General features: G+C 37.1%; 1 pseudogene; it reads right to left on the reverse strand.

The window, feature by feature from the left end:
• Positions 1-776: 776 nt before the first annotated feature.
• LOC144372881 (coiled-coil domain-containing protein 71L-like) lies at positions 777-1,609 on the reverse strand (annotated as a pseudogene).
• Positions 1,610-11,659: the final 10,050 nt, after the last annotated feature.

An 11,659-nucleotide genomic window follows, 5' to 3' on the forward strand; every position in this document is an offset into this window, starting at 1 on the left:
GTTGATATGCTTACTTTTTAAAGATAAAGGCTACTACTTTGAGGAAGTAAGTTTAAAACGTTAAGCAATTGGACTTTACATCTCTTTTGTTTGTAATCACTGAGCCCATGAAAATCAAAGCCATATAAATTCTTGCATTACTAACAGTCAAGCTTGAACCTCTCAAAAAAAAAAAAAAATCCTTGGTCAAAGCTTTGAAATTCAGTAAAAATTCAGAAACGAGTGGGATTCAGAATACCCTGAGCACAAACTAGTGCAACACCACAAAACATGTTTGATCTTCTGTCCAGAAAGAGAGGTGGCAGTCAAAAAGAAAAATGGAGGCGGGGGTTAAAGAGCAAGCAAATTCTGGCTTTTATTACACAAGCACGAAAACAAATTCCTTTGGAAAAGAGTGACTTCTTCGGAGGACTTCCAGACCAGTGAGGTAGAGTCCGAACGGGAGATAATCAATCTGCCCCTATAGTCCTGGAGACTTCTCAATCTGGGGTTCGGAAGCAAAGGGACCTCCCCTGTGAGTCCTGCAGTCTCCTCCTTCGCAGACTGCGGTGCGGGGAGGCGGCAGAGGGTACACCTGTCCCGGAGTTCCAGACGCGGGGACGCATCCCCGGGGCGCGGGGCAGGGAGGCCACCCGGGACTTCCTCGGGAGCGTAAAGTGCACTAGGGGACGGTCCTGGTGGAGTCTGTAAACACTCGACTGACACTCGTTCATTTCTCCAAGCAGAAACTCCATCTTGGGCCGGGGACCTGCAGGAGGTGCCCTCGGGGCGGCGTCTCAAGCCCGGGGCACCGGGAAGGGGCGGAGCCTCACCAAGGGTTCCAGGTCCACTCGCAGGACTTGGCGCGCCTTGCGTCGCGCCGCCGCCAGGCTGCGCTCGCCCCACACGTCGCCGCTGACGCGGATGGTGGGGAAGGTGGTCAGCGTCGGGGTGGATGCCCTCCAGGTCTCCTCCAGGGTGCGGCCCCCCCGAAGCAGGGCTCGGGCGCCGAGAGCTTCTCCAGGCAGGACTCCTCGGGGGCCGCCGGCGGCGGCGGCAGCAGCGGTGGCGGTGACGGTGGAGGCGGCGGGGGCAGCCAGGGCCACCTCCTGCCCGCGGCGGTCGCCCGGGCTCCGGCGCCTCCTCCTGGCGGTCGCGCGCGGGGCCGGCCGGCGCGTCAGGCCGCGGGCGGTAGGGGTTCCGGGGGTCAGGCACCAGGGCTCGGCAGGAGGCGTAGCCGTGGACGTCCTTGCTGCGCAGGATGTGCGGGGAGAACTGGTGCTTGAGGCTGCAGAGGAAGCTCCAGAGCTCCGCATCCGAGCTCATGAATTCCGTGCTGCGGGGCATGAACAGCTTGAAGGCATCGCCCAGCGCCTTGGTACTGTCGGCCAGCGACAGTTGCTACCGGGAGCACACCACCTTCTCCTCCCGCGCCTCCAGCCCGGCCCCTCCTCCCGCTCTAAAGCTGCCGCCCTGGGCAGCAGCAGCCAGGGGCCGGCGCCAGCGCCTCTTCACGCTGCGCCGCATCAGAGGCCACTCTAGGCCGCCAGCGCTCGCCTGGTCTCGCTGTCGTCACCGAGCCCGCCCGAGTCTGGCTTGGCTCGGCTGTGGTGGCCGCTGCTGGTGTCTCCAGCCCCGGCGCGTCTCTCGCTACTTTTCTCGCCTCCCCATTTTTTTTTTTTTTTTTTTTTTGGTACCAGGGCTTGAACTCGGGGCACTTGACCTCTGACCTACATACCCAACCCTATTTTGTAATTTTATTTAGATACAGGGTCTCACTAAGTTGCTCAGTGCCTTGCTTTTGCTGAGGCTGGCTTGGAACCCGCAGTCCTCCTGTCTCAGCCTCCCCAGCCTTGATGATACGGATAAATAGCTGAGATTCTCACCTATTTCTGATTTTATTATTTGCAAGTAAAAAATGTATTGTCATATAACCCATATATTCCTTTATAGTGACCTATATTCTCTTATTGCTTTATGTTATTACTTTAAAATAACAACCTATATTCATTCAGTTTTGACCTTATGATGCTCTTTTAAAATACTATACAAATCTCAAGAGACAAAAATTTTATAAAGGACAATTTAAAAATCAGACTTATCAAATAAACATCAATAATTACCTATTGCTATTAGTTATAAGAGTAGAAGAAAAAGTAGGTATCAAATATTAGATCATGTAATGGAAATCTTCTAAAAATTCATTAAAAGGGAAGAGATTATCCAGAAAAAATAAATGTAAAGGTACACCTTATTTTGAGACTAATCCTTGAATGCCACCTAGTGACAAAAATAAAAATTTTCTTGAAAATATTTGATGTCTGGCTGGGGATGTGGCTCAAGCGGTAGTGCGCTCTCCTGGAATGCATGCAGCCCCGGTTGGATCCTCAGCACCACATACCAACAAAGATGTTGTGTCCGCCGAGAACTAAAAATAAATATTAAAAAAAAATTCTCTCTCTCTCTCTCTCTCTCTCTCTCTCTCTCCTCTCTCACTCTCTCTTTAAAAAAAAAAAAAATATTTGATGTCGCCTAGTGGCTATCTGAAAAAGGAGCCTTTCATAAAACAAGTATTTTTTCCATACTCCCTCTTTTTGAAATTTATTCATTTATCTCCATAATCATAACAAATCACTGAAAACCCTGTGTATAATTTAAGGTACAATGGATATGGTAACAAATAGTATGGTCCCTGACCTCACTTCTCTAGTCATGGAGGTGAGACATGTATAAGTAATTAAGATGACAAATAGAAGCCCAACATCCACAGAGTCTAGCAAATACTGGATACTCAAAAATATAACATGTAAAAGTGACATTAGAGTATAGTGTAATAAAATTAATTCTTCCTTAACAATAATAAAATCAACTCCAATGGTAATTCAGAAGTCAGACTCAAGTGTCACTTAATATTTATCTATTTAAACTTTAGTCTTTAAGGTTATCTTATTTATTTTTACTATATGTGTTTTTAAAAAAAACTAGTTAAAACCATTCATATGGTTTCTATCAACTTTATATAGTTTTTAGAAACTAAATAAGCAAATATAATCATGAGTATAATTTTTAATTATATATATATAATCTGCTTAAGTAGGGCTACATATGAAGGGATCATCAGAAAATAGTGATACTATATTGCTTACCAACTTGGAACAGGCACTTATTGAATTTTCACAATGAGAGCATCTATATTTCATAAAAAAGAAAATTGGGCCTTTCTAAGTGAAGTGAGTAGAGTAATAGCTTCCTAGGGCAGAAGGCCTATGTTGAGGAGTAATGAGAATCAGAAGTGGGAAGGGTAATCAGACTGTGGAGGTTTTAACTCAAGAGCCAGTATATGTACAACATCCTGAAGAGACAAGAACTCTGTGTACACAAGGAATGTATATGTTAGGATATAGAATAATTAACAAAGTTATAAAGTATGGAATATAGGGATTAGAACAGAGTATACACTGAGCAACATGAATACATTTTAATTAGCCTGAAATACATATATCAGTGTTTCTCACAGTGCAAAATTAAGTGGCTCTTTATAGGAAAGGGATTTATTACTTCTCAACTTTAGCATTATGGAGTCATCCCCATTAGGCATCAATCAGCAAAGATGTCTCATAAAATGTTTGCATTAAATTATACTTCATAAAATATTTTCTCCAATTTTTCTAAATTCATGGTCAAAATTGATATTCATGAAATCAAATATATTAATAAAGGCAACATTACTATCCTAACATAATCTTTATGTTGATTAGTGATATTTTAGAGTCTTGTGAAGATTTTTTTGCAGTCTAAGGACTTACAAATCCATTATCTTAAGAATGCAGCACAGATTTATGTTATAAACCAATTTCACACTTGATGTGTACAGATGACTAAGTTTAATTTCACATTCAACTATAATTTAAAGGAGTTTGTTTCATTAACAGGAAAATTTACTGTAACAGGGAGCTCTTCCATTAAACTAAGATATGAGCAAGTTTAGCAATGGCTATTCTTCATTATAGTAACTAAAAATTTTCAATCTATATGTTTCATTATTTAAATGCCCTTTATATCACTAAATGGAATTGTGCTCAGAGTGTGTTGACATTTCTGAAAATGACATTTCTAGCAAGTACTTTAATTAATATGAGATGAACTTAAGGGCTATTTTTATACGCAGGGCTAGATCACACAGTTTCACTGGTTCTACTTTTTTGTTCCCAGGAAAGAGTTCCCTGAGGACAAGAGCATTGTTTTACTTACTTTGTGTCTTCTGCATAATAACATCAACACATTGTGACTACCACTTACAAAAACTATCAAGAACCAATTCTAGGTGTGCTAAGATTTAGTATTCCTTGACATGCTCTTTAAGCTAAATTTTAGAAAAACAGGATTATTTTTTCTTTTTTACTGTAAATGTTAAAAGAAATTATGGCTACCATTTTGGAAAATGTTTAGTTCAGGTTTTAGAAGAAAAGAAGGGACAATCTTAATGTAGGGTAATGTATTTTTTTAAGTTATTACATTTTTAATAAGATTACAGAAGTCTTAAGCAACAATGAAAAGATCTTGGTTAGAGCTAAATAGACCACAGTTTGAATATTATTTCTAAAAATTATAACTTAGTGACCTTAGGCAGTTACATGTCTCTCTGAGTATAATATCTACTTAGCAGCTCTGACAGAATAAGAGAATGTACATGAAGCACCAGGCAGTCTCAAGCCTATGCTACTATTACCATCACTTTACAGTAATAGATTTTATCCCATTATAAACACTCTTGGGCCAAACAAGAGTGTTTATAATGGGATACTTACACCATGTAATCAGGATAGGCAATGGGGTCCAAAATTGAGCTATGATAATATTTTCTTTGGAGTCAAATTTTATTTTCTAATCTTTTTTTGTTGTCCTGTAATTTTGTTCAGGTAAACCAGTGCTCTTCATGCTTTTTTTTTTACTTTCAAACTTATCTTCCAAAACTTATCTATCCTCTGAACTCAGACTAAGTTTATTATCATCATGAAAAAAGCCTTTTTTGATAGCCCCAGGTCAAACATATTTTCTCCTTCTACCAAGTACGTCTATGAAAGTTGTCATTTTCTTTCCATGTCTTTTTTTCTCCTTTTGGACTATATGCTTCTTAACAGAAGAACTACATAATGTAGAGTGTGTCTTTCATTCTCTATAAAGAGTCTTGTAAATAACCCGAATAGAATTTTTATAGGCTGTTTAAGAAGTACACCAGATAGACTTGCACACAATAAGTAATGTTTGATTGTAAATATGATTGTGAATATTTCATTCATTTATTCAATATTTACATCTTAGCTAAATTACCTAAATTATTTGAGTTAACTTTAAAAAAAAGGATACTGAGGTAGGAAAGCATTGAATACTTGTGCAGTCATTAAAAATGTCATGAAAACATTGCACTTAATTTTGAACATTCATTTGAAAGTTTGATATATATATACTCTAAATTGTAAAAATGTTATTTTCTTTACCAGTTGAGATGTTACCTATGCTTTCCAGGTCCATTATTTAAATCCTATTATTAAAGTCTCCCCCCACACACTCCCACATGCCTACACACACACACATTTGAAATAAAACATTATACTCTTGCTCAATTTAGGCAATCACATTTTACATAACAAAGATAATCAAATGACCTAATAAAGACAAGAAAGGTTCATAAACCTTAGAAAAACTTCATACAAATATTAATCATCAATTAAGCACTAAACATATTAGTTATTGCTATTTCTGTTTCCCTGATTTGTAAACTTTGGATTGTATTTCTGATCTATAGCAAAACCTCATAGATTGCAAGTGTGGTCATTTAACAATGAGTTCCTGTCAGTATAGTTGTCTACATTTATACTGCTGTGAGTTAATCAACAATATTGCCCCCCACTACCCCAGCCTCTTTTGTCTTATGACTATATAGCATAATCTGTATTCCTAAATACTACAAAGCAAAAACCAACTCAACCTTTATCGTTATTCTTAAAGCTGACAATTCTATCCCAACTTTTGACTGATCAGATCTTACCTCTGCATTTAGGTTATCTGCAAGACTTTCCAGAAACTGACTCTCAATTGGGTTTTTTTTCAGTGAGCAGAGTGAGGTAATGGCTGAGTTTATCATGTGTTGTTATAATGACTCCTTCCCCATATTTGTCAAATTGTGGTTGTCCAGCTTGGCCAAATATCTGCATGACATCTAAAATTCCAAGGTCAATAAAGGAGCCTCTTTTGCAGCATATATTTGTGTTCCCTAGATAAGGAAAAGTTAATAAAAATTTACGTAAATATACATAAATATAATCCTGAAGAGCTGAATACTGAAATTGGGCAAATACAGTAAGATCTCAAAAGTGTACTTTAACTAATCCCTTCATCATCTGTGATAATTACATTTTTACAATATAAACTGAATTTTATTGGAGAAAATATTTTTTCTCTTATATAAATTAACATTCAAAGAAACAGCCAAATCACAATATTTTTTCTAAATAAATCAATCCACAGGTTTGTTTTAACACTCACACAAATCTGTATCAAAAGAAGGTAAGCTCCTACCTTAATAATAACAGCGTGAGCAGGGAGATTGAAACCCCAGGCTAATGTAGCTGTACAGACTCCAGGTAGTGTCATCAATCCCCATCTATACTACCAGAAACAACAGCACAAACATCCCCGTTTCTGCTTAAAGCCTCCTATATTTCAAGTTTGCCAAACTAATGTTTCTTCTCTTTTTTTAAAGAGAGAGAGAGAGAGAGAGAGAGAGAGAGAGAGAGAGAGAGAGAGAGAGAATTATTTATTTATTTATTTATTTATTTATTTTTAGTCATACATGATAGCAGAATGTATTTTGACATATAATATATACATGCAATGTACATACATCAATCATATTGTCTATACTATTCTGCTGTCCTTCCTATCCTCATTACTCCTCCCCTCCTCTCACATCCTTTCTCTCTTTCTAATGTAATGTGACACACTTTTTTTTCTTTTTGTCATTACAACATCATATATGTATTCTGTATAATAATGAGGTTCTCCTTCCATCTTTCATGCAACTCCCCTTTACCCTCTTTTTCCCTCCCACCTCTCTTCCCTATTTAATGGTAGCCTTCTTCTCATGCTCTTCCTCCCTGTCCCATTTTGAGTCATCCGCCTTATATCAGAGAAGACATTTGGCATTTGTTTTTTAGGGATTGTCTAACTTCACTTAGCATAATCTGCTCTAATGCCATCCATTTGCCTGCAAATGCCATGGTCTTGTTATTTTTTAGTGCCGAGTAATATTCCATTATGTATAAATGCCCCATTTTTTAATCCATTCATCTATTGAAGGGCATCTAGGTTGGTTCCACATTCTAGCTACTATGAATTGTGCTTCTATAAACATTGATGTGGCTGTGTCCCTGTAGTATGCTCTTTTAAGGTCTTTTGGGTATAGTCCAAGAAGGGCAATAGCTTGGTCAAATGGTGGTTCCATTCCCAGCTTTCCAAGGAATCTCCATACTGCTTTCCAAATTGGCTGCACCAATTTGCAGTCCCACTAGCAATGTATGAGTGTACCTCCCCCTCCCTGCATCCTCGCCAGCACTTATTGTTGTTTGACTTCATAATGGCTGCCATTCTTATTGGAGTGAGATGGTATCTTAGAGTAGTTTTAATTTGTATTTCTCTGATTGCTAGAGATGGTGAGCATTTTTTCATGTATTTGTTGATTGATTGTATATCCTCTTCTGAGAAGTTTCTGTTCAAGTCCTTGGCCCATTTGTTGATTGGGTTATTTGCTTCTTTGTTGTTTAACTTTTTAAGTTCTTTGTATATTCTAGAGATTAGAGCTCTATCTGATGTTTGAGGAGTAAAAATTTGTTCCCAGGATGTAGGCTCCCTATTCACCTCACATATTATTTCTCTTGCTGAGAAAAAACTTTTTAGTTTGAATTCATCCCATTTGTTGATTCTTGGTTTTAACTCTTGTGCTATAGGAGTCTTATTAAGAAATTTGGGGCCTGCCCCCATGTGATGAAGATTAGGGCCAACTTTATCTTCTATTAGATGCAGTGTCTCTGGTCTGATTCATAGCTCCTTGATCCATTTGAGTTCACTTTTGTGCATGGTGAGAGAGAGGGATTCAATTTCATTTTGTTGCATATGGATTTCCAGTTCTCGAAGCACCATTTGTTGAAAATGTTATCCTTTCTTCATTGCATTGTTTTAGCACCTTTGTCAAATATAAGATAGTTGTAATTTTGTGGATTGGTCTCTGTGTCCTCTATTCTGTATCATTGGTCCACCTGCCTGTTTTGGTACCAGTACCATGCTGTTTTTGTTACTATTGCTCTATAGTATAGTTTAAAATCTGGAATCGCGATACCACCAATTTCACTCTTCCTGCTTAGAATTACTTTAGCTATTCTGGGTCTCTTATTTTTCCAGATGAATTTCATGATTGATTTTTCTATTTCTGCAAGGAATGTCATTGGGATTTTGATGGGAGTTGCATTGAATCTGTAAATTGCTTTTGATAATATGGCCATCTTAATACTATTAATTCTACCAATCCATGAGCAAGGTAAATCCTTCCATCTTCTAAGGTCTTCTTCTATTTCTTTCTTCAGGGTTCTGTAGTTTTCATTGTATAGATCTTTCACCTCTTTTGTTAGAGCCCACTTTTTGTCCTTAATTATACCTAAAGATTACAATTTTTCTATTTTCTTTCGATTTATCAGCTGTATTACAGTAATACCCTTCTCCTACCCAACTTGGCCTTTATTCTTACTCTTTCTCTAGCTTAGATAGCAGTGCCTAGTGAAAAACTTTGGGTTTTTCAACTGGTTTTTAAAAACTCTATCTACACTAGACTGGGGATGGAGTCAAGTGGCATAAGACTTGCCTAGTGTGTGGGAAAACCTGGGTTCTATCCCCAGCATGGCAAAAAAAAAAGATTTAACCCTAAAAATTATATTTACACTTAAGCACCTTGGTGAACTATAAACTTTCAAAAAAATCATCCATAACTGATTTATGAAAGAGGCATATAAAATCGTACTGAGCAAGATAATGGTTTTATCTTGGATGAACTTAAGTTATGATGGAAGAGGCTGAGACTTTCACAAAATCTATAAGTTAAAATGTATTTTTCTGTACTGATAGAAAGATACACTACAAATTATTTTTCTCATGTCTTAGTTTTTTATTCCACACTTTCACAAGCATTTTAAATTTCTTTTCTTTATAATTCTTCAAAACAAAAAAGAATACTGGATAAGAGATGAAAGGGTTAAAGATGTAAGTAAGCTATAAAATAATGCAATATACTCGAGAGCAAAGTATAATCAATACAGAAATATGGCAGCTTTAGTGACAAAATCTGTAACATAAAGAGACTTGGACAAGAGGACAAGCTGGTTTCTAATCTGCTATGTATGAAAATACAGGTCACTTGATTAAAAAAAAACATTAAAATAAATTTTATAACAACAAATTATAAAACATCAAATTGATAAATATTTTAATTCCTAGTTTTTAGTTTGAAACATATTAAAATATTGGGGTTCTATGTTTATTTTGCCATCCTTATTGTTCTATCTACTAGGTTCCCAAAACTTTGCAGAATTTTGCTTCCTCATCTCAACAAAAAAATTTAGGAATGATTTAAGATTTAAATGTAGAAAACAAACTTTAAATCTATCAGAAGAATAATACAGGAGTTCATAAACTTGGTATGCACTAGGAATTCCAAGAAAACATAATAAAACAAAAAAAGGTACAAACCATAAAGGAGTTGACTAATTTGACTACCTTACAATTAGTCTGCATGGCAAGAGCAGATGGAGTTGGCTCATTTCATCTTATTCTTGCTTATTACATTTAAAAACTCTAGAGAAAATGGATGAATTGGACATCAGGAAGCTCTAAAAAGTGGAAATGAAGTAGGACTATATGAAGACCTCAGGACTCCAGAAAAGAACTGGCAGTGAGTAGCTGGCTTTGCTTTCTTTGCTGCCTATATATCCCAGACTGGCAAAGCAGCTTACAGCTCAGAATGTCAATGAAGTGGTACTCCCTCCTGAAACAATCCAAAATATATACAGAAACAACAATTACAAGATGAGACTGCTTTCTCTATACAAAGGCAAAGAGAGGACAAACCCAATAAACACAATCTGTGTGACAAGAGCCAAAAACCATAAGAGAAAACAGTGGTCCTTCCCCAACTGTGTGCAGACACTGGCACAGTGGGGTAGGAATAGGTACAGAGTCCTAACCACTGTCTCACTTAGGTAGTAACGAGTAACAAGATTTAAACACAAACTAGACTTTGATAATAAAACTAATACTGAAAAGATCCCACAATCAACTTAAAATAATGTTTACCAAGAATAAGGAAAATCTCAACTCAGAAGAAACACACAGTAGATGCCAATATGAGAGACAAAGATTTTGGAAAAATATGACAAGACTTTTAAAGTACAAAGACAAAAGGTATAAAAAGTTCTTCAAGGATCCTTCAAACACCCTTGAAACAAATGAGAAAATAAAATATCTCATCAAAGAAACACAAATATAAAAAAATAGAAATTTAGAATTGAAAAATTCAATAATCTAAATTAAAAACTCATTAGAAGTGCTCAAGAGCAAAATGTAGGTAATAGAAGAAACAATGAACTAAAAAAGAGATTAATACAGGGCTGAATCTAGCTCAGTGGCAAAGTGTCTGCATCACATTCACTTAGCCCTGGGTTTGAGCCCCAGTTCCAAAAGACAAAAAAAAAATAACCCACCAAGAAAAAATAGAAAAATAAAAAAGAGAACAATAGAAATTATCCAAACTGAACAACAGAGAAAAAAAGAAATCTCTCGATCCTGTGAGACAACATTAAAAGATCTAATAGTCTGGTCAATGAATTCAGTAAGGAAAGAAGAGAGGGTGATGAATTCAAGAAATAAAGGCTCAACCTTTCCCAAATCTGACAAAAGAAAAATTCACAGAAAAACAATCTGATGAAATCAACAGATTCCAGAAGCTGAGGAAACACCAAACATGGTAAGCACAAAGAAATCTATAATAAGGCACACCATACATAAACTTCTAGAAACTGATGGCAAAGAAAGAATCTTAAAAGCAGCCCAACAGAAACAACATATTACACATGAAAGAACAACAACTTTAATGGGTTGGGTTTCTCCTTAGAAACTATTAAGTCTCGAAAACAGTGGCAGTGCATTTATCAAGGCTTGAAAGAAAAGACTGACAATTCACAAACCTATTTCCAGAAAAAGAAAGTCCTTCAGGAATGAAGATGAAATAAAGACATTCTCAGATTTTATGCAGAAAGGTAGCAATAGTAAGTCATTCATACAATATACAAATATCCAGATAAAACTGCAACCTGAACACATGTAATATTAATCCAACTCCATTTGCCCTAAGTACCATATATACATATTCTCAGAGAAGTAATCAATTGACTCTATACTAAGAAAAAACCCTTGAGAGACAAGGAAATGAAAGCAGTGTGACACCAACCTCGAGTGTGACCTGAGTTTATAAGCACCAATGCCACCCATACCCTCACAACCAAGGTTGATGGAGCTCTCTCTAGCAGAGTAATACAAAATAAATTGGAGGTTCACTTACCTGTTGCTCAGGCACTTA

This window comes from Ictidomys tridecemlineatus, unplaced genomic scaffold, assembly GCF_052094955.1.
Source record: "Ictidomys tridecemlineatus isolate mIctTri1 unplaced genomic scaffold, mIctTri1.hap1 Scaffold_182, whole genome shotgun sequence".
Taxonomy (NCBI): domain Eukaryota; kingdom Metazoa; phylum Chordata; class Mammalia; order Rodentia; family Sciuridae; genus Ictidomys; species Ictidomys tridecemlineatus.